We start from the raw sequence: 16,503 nt of genomic DNA, 5'->3' as shown, positions 1-16,503 counted from the left end.
TGTTAATATCACTTTCTGTTCTTTAAAAAATACCGCCAAAGAAATCATTAGGGCATGCATATCAACGTACAAAAGTATTGGTTATGAAAACACCCAGATAAAACACGTAATGGCATAAACGTTTTATTTTGATTTGAAACGTTTAAATGATGATATTATAGAAGTATCTTCTGAATGAATGTAATCGAAATAAGGTACACACAAAACGAAAAGTCAATTTGTTTTTAAAAGAGCCTACAACGGCGAAAAACGAAAGCTTGTGGTACTGCTTACACGCAGATTATTCTGTGACATTAAACTCTATTATTCGAAGCATGTTGTTTTCTTTACTAATGCTATTTTGTATTTGCTACATAAGGAAACTAAACAACGGTGTTGTGAACTGAAATAAATTTCTGAACACACGAAAGAACTAAAACTAACCGATTTGTATCATTAAAACTGTTTGTCAACATATTTATTACTGTTATGTATCAGCCTATTAGAACTGCACTGTGCGCTCGCCATTTGCTTTACTCACGATGCTTCATCGAACTTGTATAGCTTTAAGAAATCAAACAGAAGAACCTCAAAACTGTAAACAGAGGGCAGGTGGCGGCTTTCGCGGTGAGACACATTACATATAACAAATATAACCAAACTGCACCTCGTTGACCAAAATCCGGATGTTAATACACACCAACTAATTTCTGTTAGCGTCCTCTGTACATGCAACCGGAAATGGTAAATAAAATTTTCGAGTATTTGAAAGGCCTTTAAGTTTATTTTGAAAACGGAAAAAAGTAAACGAAGCAAATGCAGTTACGCAATGTATATATATTTGCAGTGCTGTTATAATATAGCATAATTAAAAAATGCAATTCTATGAGGAAAAACACACTACTCGTGGGACTGCAAAATAAAAGTAGGAAATATTCAACATCGACAAAAGAACCTGTATATCTATCTATTCAAGTGCTTTATTTTTTAAAGAAAAAGTTCATCAAACTGGCTCACAGTTTTACTGTGAATTATATTCGGAATCTATATCCATTGGCATGCGTGTCGTACATATGGGATATTTACAAGGGATGCAACTCTTTCAAAAGTATTACTCATATGATTATGTACAGTAGATGTGTTAAAAGGGTGGACGGTGGGCAGTCACAATAGGCTAATGGTCTCGCAGTAAGTTTCTAACCTTGTTGTCGAACAAGAGGTGTGAACGCAACAAGCAATGGTTCGAGACCGCGCGTCACCAACGATAGCCAACAACGACGGACTAACAAATAATATTTTATTGCACTATAAATAAATCATTGCACTGAAAAATAACAGCAACAACAACAACAACAACAACTAAAAAATATTAGCAATAGTTTGGCGCATTTTAACGGAATTTGTGGCCACGTAGCTGTAACTATTTTTGATAGAGGCTGATATCTAGTGTCCATCTATTACAGTGGTTTTGCTTAAAACTGAACAGTGTAGATGCAGGTAACTAAAAAAATATTAGCAATAGTTTGGCGCATTTTAACGGGAGTTTGTGGCCACGTAGCTGTAACTATTTTTGATAGAGGCTGATATCTAGTGTCCATCTATTACAGTGGTTTTGCTTAAAACTGAACAGTGTAGATGCAGGTAACTAAAAACATATTAGCAATAGTTTGGCACATTTTCACGGGAATTTGTGGCCACGTAGCTATACATATTTTTAATGGAGGCTGATATCTAGTGTCCATCTATTACAGTGATTTTGATTAAAACTGAACAGTGTAGATGCATGTAGTCCTCAACTTGACAGCAATAGTATTTGAAATTGCAAATCACTAGTATTTAAAATTGGAAGTCAGCGGTGGTTATTCTTTCTCCAGTGTGTTGTTATACTGTTAATATCACTTTCTGTTCTTTAAAAAATACCGCCAAAGAAATCATTAGGGCATGCATATCAACGTACAAAAGTATTGGTTATGAAAACACCCAGATAAAACACGTAATGGCATAAACGTTTTATTTTGATTTGAAACGTTTAAATGATGATATTATAGAAGTATCTTCTGAATGAATGTAATCGAAATAAGGTACACACAAAACGAAAAGTCAATTTGTTTTTAAAAGAGCCTACAACGGCGAAAAACGAAAGCTTGTGGTACTGCTTACACGCAGATTATTCTGTGACATTAAACTCTATTATTCGAAGCATGTTGTTTTCTTTACTAATGCTATTTTGTATTTGCTACATAAGGAAACTAAACAACGGTGTTGTGAACTGAAATAAATTTCTGAACACACGAAAGAACTAAAACTAACCGATTTGTATCATTAAAACTGTTTGTCAACATATTTATTACTGTTATGTATCAGCCTATTAGAACTGCACTGTGCGCTCGCCATTTGCTTTACTCACGATGCTTCATCGAACTTGTATAGCTTTAAGAAATCAAACAGAAGAACCTCAAAACTGTAAACAGAGGGCAGGTGGCGGCTTTCGCGGTGAGACACATTACATATAACAAATATAACCAAACTGCACCTCGTTGACCAAAATCCGGATGTTAATACACACCAACTAATTTCTGTTAGCGTCCTCTGTACATGCAACCGGAAATGGTAAATAAAATTTTCGAGTATTTGAAAGGCCTTTAAGTTTATTTTGAAAACGGAAAAAAGTAAACGAAGCAAATGCAGTTACGCAATGTATATATATTTGCAGTGCTGTTATAATATAGCATAATTAAAAAATGCAATTCTATGAGGAAAAACACACTACTCGTGGGACTGCAAAATAAAAGTAGGAAATATTCAACATCGACAAAAGAACCTGTATATCTATCTATTCAAGTGCTTTATTTTTTAAAGAAAAAGTTCATCAAACTGGCTCACAGTTTTACTGTGAATTATATTCGGAATCTATATCCATTGGCATGCGTGTCGTACATATGGGATATTTACAAGGGATGCAACTCTTTCAAAAGTATTACTCATATGATTATGTACAGTAGATGTGTTAAAAGGGTGGACGGTGGGCAGTCACAATAGGCTAATGGTCTCGCAGTAAGTTTCTAACCTTGTTGTCGAACAAGAGGTGTGAACGCAACAAGCAATGGTTCGAGACCGCGCGTCACCAACGATAGCCAACAACGACGGACTAACAAATAATATTTTATTGCACTATAAATAAATCATTGCACTGAAAAATAACAGCAACAACAACAACAACAACAACTAAAAAATATTAGCAATAGTTTGGCGCATTTTAACGGAATTTGTGGCCACGTAGCTGTAACTATTTTTGATAGAGGCTGATATCTAGTGTCCATCTATTACAGTGGTTTTGCTTAAAACTGAACAGTGTAGATGCAGGTAACTAAAAAAATATTAGCAATAGTTTGGCGCATTTTAACGGGAGTTTGTGGCCACGTAGCTGTAACTATTTTTGATAGAGGCTGATATCTAGTGTCCATCTATTACAGTGGTTTTGCTTAAAACTGAACAGTGTAGATGCAGGTAACTAAAAACATATTAGCAATAGTTTGGCACATTTTCACGGGAATTTGTGGCCACGTAGCTATACATATTTTTAATGGAGGCTGATATCTAGTGTCCATCTATTACAGTGATTTTGATTAAAACTGAACAGTGTAGATGCATGTAGTCCTCAACTTGACAGCAATAGTATTTGAAATTGCAAATCACTAGTATTTAAAATTGGAAGTCAGCGGTGGTTATTCTTTCTCCAGTGTGTTGTTATACTGTTAATATCACTTTCTGTTCTTTAAAAAATACCGCCAAAGAAATCATTAGGGCATGCATATCAACGTACAAAAGTATTGGTTATGAAAACACCCAGATAAAACACGTAATGGCATAAACGTTTTATTTTGATTTGAAACGTTTAAATGATGATATTATAGAAGTATCTTCTGAATGAATGTAATCGAAATAAGGTACACACAAAACGAAAAGTCAATTTGTTTTTAAAAGAGCCTACAACGGCGAAAAACGAAAGCTTGTGGTACTGCTTACACGCAGATTATTCTGTGACATTAAACTCTATTATTCGAAGCATGTTGTTTTCTTTACTAATGCTATTTTGTATTTGCTACATAAGGAAACTAAACAACGGTGTTGTGAACTGAAATAAATTTCTGAACACACGAAAGAACTAAAACTAACCGATTTGTATCATTAAAACTGTTTGTCAACATATTTATTACTGTTATGTATCAGCCTATTAGAACTGCACTGTGCGCTCGCCATTTGCTTTACTCACGATGCTTCATCGAACTTGTATAGCTTTAAGAAATCAAACAGAAGAACCTCAAAACTGTAAACAGAGGGCAGGTGGCGGCTTTCGCGGTGAGACACATTACATATAACAAATATAACCAAACTGCACCTCGTTGACCAAAATCCGGATGTTAATACACACCAACTAATTTCTGTTAGCGTCCTCTGTACATGCAACCGGAAATGGTAAATAAAATTTTCGAGTATTTGAAAGGCCTTTAAGTTTATTTTGAAAACGGAAAAAAGTAAACGAAGCAAATGCAGTTACGCAATGTATATATATTTGCAGTGCTGTTATAATATAGCATAATTAAAAAATGCAATTCTATGAGGAAAAACACACTACTCGTGGGACTGCAAAATAAAAGTAGGAAATATTCAACATCGACAAAAGAACCTGTATATCTATCTATTCAAGTGCTTTATTTTTTAAAGAAAAAGTTCATCAAACTGGCTCACAGTTTTACTGTGAATTATATTCGGAATCTATATCCATTGGCATGCGTGTCGTACATATGGGATATTTACAAGGGATGCAACTCTTTCAAAAGTATTACTCATATGATTATGTACAGTAGATGTGTTAAAAGGGTGGACGGTGGGCAGTCACAATAGGCTAATGGTCTCGCAGTAAGTTTCTAACCTTGTTGTCGAACAAGAGGTGTGAACGCAACAAGCAATGGTTCGAGACCGCGCGTCACCAACGATAGCCAACAACGACGGACTAACAAATAATATTTTATTGCACTATAAATAAATCATTGCACTGAAAAATAACAGCAACAACAACAACAACAACAACTAAAAAATATTAGCAATAGTTTGGCGCATTTTAACGGAATTTGTGGCCACGTAGCTGTAACTATTTTTGATAGAGGCTGATATCTAGTGTCCATCTATTACAGTGGTTTTGCTTAAAACTGAACAGTGTAGATGCAGGTAACTAAAACAATATTAGCAATAGTTTGGCGCATTTTAACGGGAGTTTGTGGCCACGTAGCTGTAACTATTTTTGATAGAGGCTGATATCTAGTGTCCATCTATTACAGTGGTTTTGCTTAAAACTGAACAGTGTAGATGCAGGTAACTAAAAACATATTAGCAATAGTTTGGCACATTTTCACGGGAATTTGTGGCCACGTAGCTATACATATTTTTAATGGAGGCTGATATCTAGTGTCCATCTATTACAGTGATTTTGATTAAAACTGAACAGTGTAGATGCATGTAGTCCTCAACTTGACAGCAATAGTATTTGAAATTGCAAATCACTAGTATTTAAAATTGGAAGTCAGCGGTGGTTATTCTTTCTCCAGTGTGTTGTTATACTGTTAATATCACTTTCTGTTCTTTAAAAAATACCGCCAAAGAAATCATTAGGGCATGCATATCAACGTACAAAAGTATTGGTTATGAAAACACCCAGATAAAACACGTAATGGCATAAACGTTTTATTTTGATTTGAAACGTTTAAATGATGATATTATAGAAGTATCTTCTGAATGAATGTAATCGAAATAAGGTACACACAAAACGAAAAGTCAATTTGTTTTTAAAAGAGCCTACAACGGCGAAAAACGAAAGCTTGTGGTACTGCTTACACGCAGATTATTCTGTGACATTAAACTCTATTATTCGAAGCATGTTGTTTTCTTTACTAATGCTATTTTGTATTTGCTACATAAGGAAACTAAACAACGGTGTTGTGAACTGAAATAAATTTCTGAACACACGAAAGAACTAAAACTAACCGATTTGTATCATTAAAACTGTTTGTCAACATATTTATTACTGTTATGTATCAGCCTATTAGAACTGCACTGTGCGCTCGCCATTTGCTTTACTCACGATGCTTCATCGAACTTGTATAGCTTTAAGAAATCAAACAGAAGAACCTCAAAACTGTAAACAGAGGGCAGGTGGCGGCTTTCGCGGTGAGACACATTACATATAACAAATATAACCAAACTGCACCTCGTTGACCAAAATCCGGATGTTAATACACACCAACTAATTTCTGTTAGCGTCCTCTGTACATGCAACCGGAAATGGTAAATAAAATTTTCGAGTATTTGAAAGGCCTTTAAGTTTATTTTGAAAACGGAAAAAAGTAAACGAAGCAAATGCAGTTACGCAATGTATATATATTTGCAGTGCTGTTATAATATAGCATAATTAAAAAATGCAATTCTATGAGGAAAAACACACTACTCGTGGGACTGCAAAATAAAAGTAGGAAATATTCAACATCGACAAAAGAACCTGTATATCTATCTATTCAAGTGCTTTATTTTTTAAAGAAAAAGTTCATCAAACTGGCTCACAGTTTTACTGTGAATTATATTCGGAATCTATATCCATTGGCATGCGTGTCGTACATATGGGATATTTACAAGGGATGCAACTCTTTCAAAAGTATTACTCATATGATTATGTACAGTAGATGTGTTAAAGGGTGGACGGTGGGCAGTCACAATAGGCTAATGGTCTCGCAGTAAGTTTCTAACCTTGTTGTCGAACAAGAGGTGTGAACGCAACAAGCAATGGTTCGAGACCGCGCGTCACCAACGATAGCCAACAACGACGGACTAACAAATAATATTTTATTGCACTATAAATAAATCATTGCACTGAAAAATAACAGCAACAACAACAACAACAACAACTAAAAAATATTAGCAATAGTTTGGCGCATTTTAACGGAATTTGTGGCCACGTAGCTGTAACTATTTTTGATAGAGGCTGATATCTAGTGTCCATCTATTACAGTGGTTTTGCTTAAAACTGAACAGTGTAGATGCAGGTAACTAAAAAAATATTAGCAATAGTTTGGCGCATTTTAACGGGAGTTTGTGGCCACGTAGCTGTAACTATTTTTGATAGAGGCTGATATCTAGTGTCCATCTATTACAGTGGTTTTGCTTAAAACTGAACAGTGTAGATGCAGGTAACTAAAAACATATTAGCAATAGTTTGGCACATTTTCACGGGAATTTGTGGCCACGTAGCTATACATATTTTTAATGGAGGCTGATATCTAGTGTCCATCTATTACAGTGATTTTGATTAAAACTGAACAGTGTAGATGCATGTAGTCCTCAACTTGACAGCAATAGTATTTGAAATTGCAAATCACTAGTATTTAAAATTGGAAGTCAGCGGTGGTTATTCTTTCTCCAGTGTGTTGTTATACTGTTAATATCACTTTCTGTTCTTTAAAAAATACCGCCAAAGAAATCATTAGGGCATGCATATCAACGTACAAAAGTATTGGTTATGAAAACACCCAGATAAAACACGTAATGGCATAAACGTTTTATTTTGATTTGAAACGTTTAAATGATGATATTATAGAAGTATCTTCTGAATGAATGTAATCGAAATAAGGTACACACAAAACGAAAAGTCAATTTGTTTTTAAAAGAGCCTACAACGGCGAAAAACGAAAGCTTGTGGTACTGCTTACACGCAGATTATTCTGTGACATTAAACTCTATTATTCGAAGCATGTTGTTTTCTTTACTAATGCTATTTTGTATTTGCTACATAAGGAAACTAAACAACGGTGTTGTGAACTGAAATAAATTTCTGAACACACGAAAGAACTAAAACTAACCGATTTGTATCATTAAAACTGTTTGTCAACATATTTATTACTGTTATGTATCAGCCTATTAGAACTGCACTGTGCGCTCGCCATTTGCTTTACTCACGATGCTTCATCGAACTTGTATAGCTTTAAGAAATCAAACAGAAGAACCTCAAAACTGTAAACAGAGGGCAGGTGGCGGCTTTCGCGGTGAGACACATTACATATAACAAATATAACCAAACTGCACCTCGTTGACCAAAATCCGGATGTTAATACACACCAACTAATTTCTGTTAGCGTCCTCTGTACATGCAACCGGAAATGGTAAATAAAATTTTCGAGTATTTGAAAGGCCTTTAAGTTTATTTTGAAAACGGAAAAAAGTAAACGAAGCAAATGCAGTTACGCAATGTATATATATTTGCAGTGCTGTTATAATATAGCATAATTAAAAAATGCAATTCTATGAGGAAAAACACACTACTCGTGGGACTGCAAAATAAAAGTAGGAAATATTCAACATCGACAAAAGAACCTGTATATCTATCTATTCAAGTGCTTTATTTTTTAAAGAAAAAGTTCATCAAACTGGCTCACAGTTTTACTGTGAATTATATTCGGAATCTATATCCATTGGCATGCGTGTCGTACATATGGGATATTTACAAGGGATGCAACTCTTTCAAAAGTATTACTCATATGATTATGTACAGTAGATGTGTTAAAAGGGTGGACGGTGGGCAGTCACAATAGGCTAATGGTCTCGCAGTAAGTTTCTAACCTTGTTGTCGAACAAGAGGTGTGAACGCAACAAGCAATGGTTCGAGACCGCGCGTCACCAACGATAGCCAACAACGACGGACTAACAAATAATATTTTATTGCACTATAAATAAATCATTGCACTGAAAAATAACAGCAACAACAACAACAACAACAACTAAAAAATATTAGCAATAGTTTGGCACATTTTAACGGAATTTGTGGCCACGTAGCTGTAACTATTTTTGATAGAGGCTGATATCTAGTGTCCATCTATTACAGTGGTTTTGCTTAAAACTGAACATTGTAGATGCAGGTAACTAAAAACATATTAGCAATAGTTTGGCGCATTTTAACGGGAATTTGTGGCCACGTAGCTGTAACTATTTTTGATAGAGGCTGATATCTAGTGTCCATCTATTACAGTGGTTTTGCTTAAAACTGAACAGTGTAGATGCAGGTAACTAAAAACATATTAGCAATAGTTTGGCACATTTTCACGGGAATTTGTGGCCACGTAGCTATACATATTTTTAATGGAGGCTGATATCTAGTGTCCATCTATTACAGTGATTTTGATTAAAACTGAACAGTGTAGATGCATGTAGTCCTCAACTTGACAGCAATAGTATTTGAAATTGCAAATCACTAGTATTTAAAATTGGAAGTCAGCGGTGGTTATTCTTTCTCCAGTGTGTTGTTATACTGTTAATATCACTTTCTGTTCTTTAAAAAATACCGCCAAAGAAATCATTAGGGCATGCATATCAACGTACAAAAGTATTGGTTATGAAAACACCCAGATAAAACACGTAATGGCATAAACGTTTTATTTTGATTTGAAACGTTTAAATGATGATATTATAGAAGTATCTTCTGAATGAATGTAATCGAAATAAGGTACACACAAAACGAAAAGTCAATTTGTTTTTAGAAGAGCCTACAACGGCGAAAAACGAAAGCTTGTGGTACTGCTTACACGCAGATTATTCTGTGACATTAAACTCTATTATTCGAAGCATGTTGTTTTCTTTACTAATGCTATTTTGTATTTGCTACATAAGGAAACTAAACAACGGTGTTGTGAACTGAAATAAATTTCTGAACACACGAAAGAACTAAAACTAACCGATTTGTATCATTAAAACTGTTTGTCAACATATTTATTACTGTTATGTATCAGCCTATTAGAACTGCACTGTGCGCTCGCCAGTTTGCTTTACTCACGATGCTTCATCGAACTTGTATAGCTTTAAGAAATCAAACAGAAGAACCTCAAAACTGTAAACAGAGGGCAGGTGGCGGCTTTCGCGGTGAGACACATTACATATAACAAATATAACCAAACTGCACCTCGTTGACCAAAATCCGGATGTTAATACACACCAACTAATTTCTGTTAGCGTCCTCTGTACATGCAACCGGAAATGGTAAATAAAATTTTCGAGTATTTGAAAGGCCTTTAAGTTTATTTTGAAAACGGAAAAAAGTAAACGAAGCAAATGCAGTTACGCAATGTATATATATTTGCAGTGCTGTTATAATATAGCATAATTAAAAAATGCAATTCTATGAGGAAAAACACACTACTCGTGGGACTGCAAAATGAAAGTAGGAGCGCCTGTCTCTCTCGATGTCGGTCAGGATGCGTGGCACCCAGCGCGCGTGCACCTGCAAATGCATGTACATCGGCTATCAGAATAAAAAATAATGATTTTGAAAATGATAAAAATAATTGTTTGCGGTTTCCTAGCTTGGGACAATTAATTACATTTTAGTGTTCATCACAATAATTTGCAACTGTTTGAATATTCCCCAATCGATCTAACATTAAGGCATTATTATACTACTGTAAATTAAAAAAATCATTTTACGAGAGAAGTGAATATTGCTTAATAACTTCCGCATGTTTAATTCATTGGTCCGAATGCGATGTGCGGTTCCATAGCTGACATTGGCAGCCTCTGACAGCTCCCGAACAGTCATTCTGCAGTCCGCTTTCAATTTCTCTACAATTGACGTCACAGCTGACGGTCCGATTGTTGACTTCCGTCCACGACCTGCATCGACTTCAATGGACTGTCGGCCATCAGAAAGGCGTAAATATCATTTGAAAACCAGTGCACGGCGAACGCAGTTGTCTCCCCGTGTCAGCTTAAGTAGTATATACGTTTCGGGTGGTGTTTTCCCTATTTCTTTGCAAAATTTAATGTTTGCGTAATTTTCCAAACGTTCTTGTGACGGCACATTGATATTCACAGCATATGTGACTGTCATAGAGCAGACGTTGCTTATTTCAAAATGCAACGGCCGATTCAGGTTATATTTTCAGATGACGTCGAATAAAGGTCGTCAAAAAGAATGGGGGATTTTTTAAGAATTTCTGCAGCTGGTATAATTTATTAAGCTTTTAATTCAGCATACATACGGAAAAAACGTCACCTAGGCCGGTAGCGCCTTAATATGGTTGCACTAAATCATGTTGTTACCACTATGCTAGGGCATGCTATTCCAATCAAGGCGGTAAATAGAAAAAGGTTTACTCTTTCAAATGGTTCCAATTTTAACATGTTGCAAGTAGTATGCAAAAAAACCAGACAAGTCTACGTAATTATTAATCATCCCTCGTACAGTGTAAGACAAATGTAATGTATGTAGAATATTTTAGGATTTGGAAGTTTGCTATTTCGGGAAGTTGAAAGGAAAATATAGCTCTACATGAGTCGACATGAAATGTATGTCATTGCATATTGTAATGCATAATATGGTCATCTTTTTGAAACACATTAAGGCATTTATTGTTTCAAAGATTTTTATATTGTTTTCAAGGGAAATGTTTCACAATTGAATCTTATACACCTGACTTAAATTTATTAAACATAGATAAATGAAAGTAAATGAGCATAAAATGTATGTGAAATCATAATATGGAATAAATTATCCATCTTAAGTTGAGAATGTGTAAGTTATGATGTAGGTGAAAATATTTTTACATGCCATAAAACAACAATTCAACACATCCAAATACATGTAGATGTATTGTTTTTGATGGCTAATTTCAGTGTGAAATACACATACTGGTCATGTGTGAAACTAGTATCTTACTGAAGGCTACTGTGAACCGCCAGGCAGGCCTTTTGACTGACAATCAGTGTAACAAGTACCTTTTTGAACACAATAATTAAAGAATGTTATTGAAATACTTAACAGAATAAACAAAAATTCAGAACAGAATGTAAACATATCATGTAAATATATTTTCAAACATATCAGTTAGTTTCTGTGTAAAAAAAGTAAGTGAGCAAATTGACTGTTGAGGGTGACAATAAATCTATACATCATGTAACATGTAGTTACATTATCAACATATACAGAGCAGAATTGTAGAAAAGTATCATTAAAACAATCAGATACAATGTGTAGTCAGTGTTTTTTACAATTATTCCATAAAAGTGTTTATATACTATTGTTCCATAAAAGTATCGGTATGAAACAGCAACTGGTAAATGCGTGAGTTATTTGCAAGCACTGATGAGTTAGAAAAAAATATAAATATCAATAATGTTAACAAAAAATACATGTGTAAGCATTATTAATCATTCTATAATATGTTTTACAATGGGTCAAGTGATTTAAGCAAGCACTATTGTCAATATTCGGAATATAACAACATGAAGTATGAAATTGCAGGTAAGTCTGTGAAACATGCAAAATAAACGTGTAATTTCTTACACACACCTTACTTTTATCAGGTTTAATATACATAGATGTTTAAATGTTAAAGAAATCCACAGCATTACAGTATGTGAAAACATGAATAAAAAAATAAACTTTATTATGAGCATGTGATAGTTATTATACAGGTGAAAATATTTTTTAACAAGAGCACCACCTGCAGTAAATGAACGCTCACCTGATTTTATCCTTTTATGTTTTATTTCATTTTGTACATTTGATAGTGATAGATATATTAAAAGTGATTCTTTTGATAGTTTGCTTGTTAGTGACCCTAGCACTAAACTTTAAAAACCAGACTAGCTAAATGTTACAAAGTAAAAAAATACTAAAATATCCCCCACCATCACCCTTCCCTTCCAAATGTGTGACTCAAAACCCCATTTGATATATTGAAGGCATTATCCATTTATTGTCTGTGAAAAAATTGAAATCAATCAAACAAAAACTGAAAAAGCTATGTCCAATTCATAAAATCCATCAAAATTCATGTTTTTTACCACCAAAAAACAGGTGAGACTCTTTAGAATACAATGAAGAAGGGTATTAGATGAACAAGTTCCCCAAGTTTCAAAGTGATAGCTTTGATAGTTTCCATGTAAGTGACCTAAACCCAATCTTAACTACAACAACAATGACGACAATAGCTTGGCATTTTTTCTTAAAACATCAGACAAGCTAAAAACCAAAGTAACACAGATTCATATCCAAATACTTTTTGTCTGCTAATTCATGACAATTTTCATGGCTGAAACTACAACATGTAGTATATTACTGAAAGCTACAATTAAGTGCTTAAAAGCAGACTTTTTTTTTTCTAACATTCACTGTAAGAAGTTTTCTTATGAAGAAAAGGATTTGGGAATGTTGTGAACAAAAAACGAAATAAAGCACAACATTTTAGAAAAAGGGGGGGGGGGATGTGGTGAAAATTTGGATAAAAAAAAATATGATTGTTTATGGACTGAAAAAGAAAGTAAAGAAATAATGTTATAAACTGGTTCAAACTTGAATGCAAATTAGTAACCATAAAGTGGGAATGAAATGCTAGATGTATATATATATATAAAACTTTTGCATAAATTAACAAGAGAAGTCAAGTATTTGAAGCTTACTTACAAACTTGAGAATGCAGTGGGAAATGAAGAATTGGTATGAAAATGTGTGAGATATAGGCATTGTAGATCAAAAAGATAAAAATGGTATTGAAACATTGAAAAAAAAACAATTTACGCTTTCAAGTCATTGCTAGCATGACCTGAAATGAAGATGCCTATATTATGAATGAATGGCACAGTTTAATCACAAGCATGTGTTTAGTAGTTGTATACAAATGTTAAAGAGGTAAGCATGGTTAATGAAAAATTGGATAATTTGTTATAATTCAGGAAAGAATAAATCGAAATTGGTTGATAAATTAACATAACATCTATTTAGTTTAAAATCAATTCTACATTTTCAACATCACTGACAGGCCAGTACAGCTCATCCTCTCTGGTAACTGGGCAACTGGGGAATCATCCAAAAAGTTCTCAACATTGGATGGTGGCTTGAAGGCATGTTAAGTCAAAGCTCCGGACATCATTACCATCAATGGTGGTGTTGACCTTCTGGAAAGGTGCCTCAGTTTTCTGGAAGTACAACATACTTGGACTTAATATATTCAATGGCATTAAAAACATTAAAAATCACTGAATACCATTGCATATGAGCATTGATAAGTGATTATATGCACACATTAATAAAACTAACTTAGTAAACATGATTAAGTTTATATTGGAAGTTATAAATGATTTTAACTTTATTATGGAAACAAACATGTATTCAAATCATGATTGAAAAGGCAATGATTAAGTGAAAGAACAGATGAATTGTTGATGGTGTCAACAACCAGGAAATGGTATGTGCCTATTTACAGCCATATGTTGCAATAATGCGAGTTTTACCTTGATCTTCAAGGAACATATGTGGGCATTGTACATGGTTAGTAACCATTATGTGCCAAACACATGTGGAAGCTCTTTAAAAATACCTTGACATATATGTATATATAGCATTTCATTAAACATTTTAAAATAGTAAAAAACCTGACCATTAGGGAACTTGCATGCAACATGTCAACATTTCATGCTGTAAATGTCATTAACAAATTATCTGAACACCCTTTATTTTTTATATGACAATTGAATTACAGAGCAGACACAACCACATTAACTCAATGTATTATTTGTGCATGTTAACAGCATTTCCTTACAATCACAGTATACATGTAACCTTGTCTCTAAGAGTTGTATGTGGGAATTGCATAGGACACATCGGCAAAGATAGCTATTACATGCTCAATCAGCATTAATATTAAAATTTGGTTTCAAGCCATTTGAAAGGGCAAAATTAAATAATTGATTGGAATGGCAAATTAACTGTATTGATCTACACTAGTTCAAATGTATATTGAATTTTCAGTATTGTGCGAAGCGATTCTGATCAATTAATGTCAAAACAATGTTGACAGCAAACCCCAAATCATTATTATATTTTTTATTTTCAAAAGAATGTCATGCTTAAAAAAGAAATTACCTTCAAATTACCACCATGTAAACATTGATGTTGATGAAGTGTAACTTTAGCCCAAATATCAACTTCCTCCAGCGTTATTGCTACTTTCTCCCCCCAGACTTTGATGGTGCAGTCTTCCTGAAATCAACATTTCAATATTCATTGCCTCATACAGTATATTCCACTAGGAAGAAACATGAAAGCTGACCAAAAAGAGAATGATGTGCTTTGAATATTTAAACATAAACTTATTCATATATCCGAACATTTGGATAACTTTAGCTAATATTTTGTCAACAAAGCATTAAAGGCTGATATTAAATAAATAACCTGTCATGTTATTCTTCATTTGAATAATGATAAGAATGGATCTGCTAGTGTTATATGATATTGTTACATAATTTATAAAACTGCTGTGGCTAACATTATTTTGAGATCACACGGTCAATGGCCTATGTCTAAATTTGAAACCATACCTGAACCTAATGGATACACATGATACTTTGCAAGGATGGACAGTTGTTCCTGAAGAGGCACCACTTCTGCAGAGTATGGGTTGCCCAGGAGTTGTCCCCGAGCCACATGTCTTGGTGTTTTTCAGTCACCACTATGTGACATCCATTGTTACTTCTCCTGATCACATCCTTTAATGCAATACCATGTTTGTGACTACACACTGTTGCCGGTGGGACCGACAGCAAGAGTCAGTGACATCTTGGCCTCATCCCTCCCCTCCATCGACACTGATGTTCAGGCTTATTGAAGAATGTTGTATCACTGTGATCTTACAAGTCATTTATGGATGATATCTGAAAAAGGCATTTGAGTAGAGCTGAATTATTTACATGTTACAAAAAATATAGAAATGAAAAACATTAGAAATTACAGGAAATACTTGGAACCAAGTACATTTTTATAGCAGCAAAAAAAAAGGTTAAAGCCTGTTATCAATGAAGCAAATTCAAACTGGTATTCATTAAGTAAAATTTAATTTGCAAAAATATATCTGTGCCACATTAAGTGAAAATCAAACTTCATCTACTTGTATTTTGAGGCACTTGTAGAAAGTTATCTTTTCATAATTTAAATCATTATAAAATATCATCCAATTTAAGCTTTGCATCAGAAATATTTGATATATCAATGAACAGGCTGTGCACCCTACGGTCCAGGGGTTAGAGAGGAAATCCGGGGCAATGTTTTTATCTTCCATGTGGCAGTGTGAATGCCAAGTAAATGTGTCAGATTTCTTTTTGGGCCAAAAATAGCGGGGAAATGTGACTTTCTTAAGATGTTCCCAGGACATCGGGGCATTTGGTGGGAATTTTACCTGCAGTCTCAACTGGACAGGGATTTTACCTCCGAATTGACTGAAATAAAAGACCCTAATATTCACTGGACCCTGCTGCTACAGCTGCACTCTCACAGATTGACCATTAAGACAACTTTTAAATTTCTTTTTTTTGTGTCATAAAATTAACCAATCTTTGTGTAAATATCTAGAAATCAGTGAAATAAGACCGATAACAAAATATCAGATTGTAATTTTTGATATATCTATAATTAAAAGTTGTATCAATTTCGTAAAT

Source organism: Mya arenaria, chromosome 8 (assembly GCF_026914265.1).
Source record: "Mya arenaria isolate MELC-2E11 chromosome 8, ASM2691426v1".
Lineage (NCBI taxonomy): Eukaryota > Metazoa > Mollusca > Bivalvia > Myida > Myidae > Mya > Mya arenaria.
Note: the sequence above shows the minus strand (reverse complement) of the source record.